The 456-nt window shown below is 41.7% G+C and overlaps 1 pseudogene; it reads left to right on the top strand.

Moving 5' to 3' along the window:
• The first annotated feature begins 261 nt into the window (after positions 1 to 261).
• LOC102826161 overlaps positions 262 to 456 on the top strand; it is a 2335-nt pseudogene continuing 2140 nt past the window's right edge.

Genomic DNA, 456 nt, shown 5'->3' with positions numbered 1-456 from the left:
TAAACAGAATACTGATTGAAATCTTTCAACAAACTGATGTAGCACCATAGGTGCTCACTCATTTATGCCAAGAAATTTGGAAGCTATCCAGTCAACTGTTTGGAAGAGATTCTTATTTGTTCCTATTTCAAAGAAAGTTTGCTCTACAGAATTTAGAAATCATAGAACAATATCATTAATATCACATGCAAGTAAAAATTTGCTGAAGGTATTTCAAAAATGATAGAAACAAAAACTAGCTCCTGAGAAGCTGGAGGCAATATGGGACCTCCCTGCCCAGTTACAATGAACAACTCTGCTTCAGAGACCAATGGACTCCCCCATAGCGCCGCCTCACCTTCGGATCGGGTCTTCTCAATGCCTTTGCCAAGGAAGGCCCCTCTTAGTACTCCTGGCACCCCGATTCTTGAAGACTTTCCACAGAATGATGATGAAAAGGAGCGACTGCAACGGAGG

The sequence above is a fragment of the Chrysochloris asiatica genome, unplaced genomic scaffold (genome assembly GCF_000296735.1).
Source record: "Chrysochloris asiatica unplaced genomic scaffold, ChrAsi1.0 scaffold00131, whole genome shotgun sequence".
NCBI lineage: Eukaryota > Metazoa > Chordata > Mammalia > Afrosoricida > Chrysochloridae > Chrysochloris > Chrysochloris asiatica.
The sequence above is the reverse complement of the archived record's forward strand: the minus strand, read 5'-3'. Positions and strand labels throughout refer to the sequence as shown.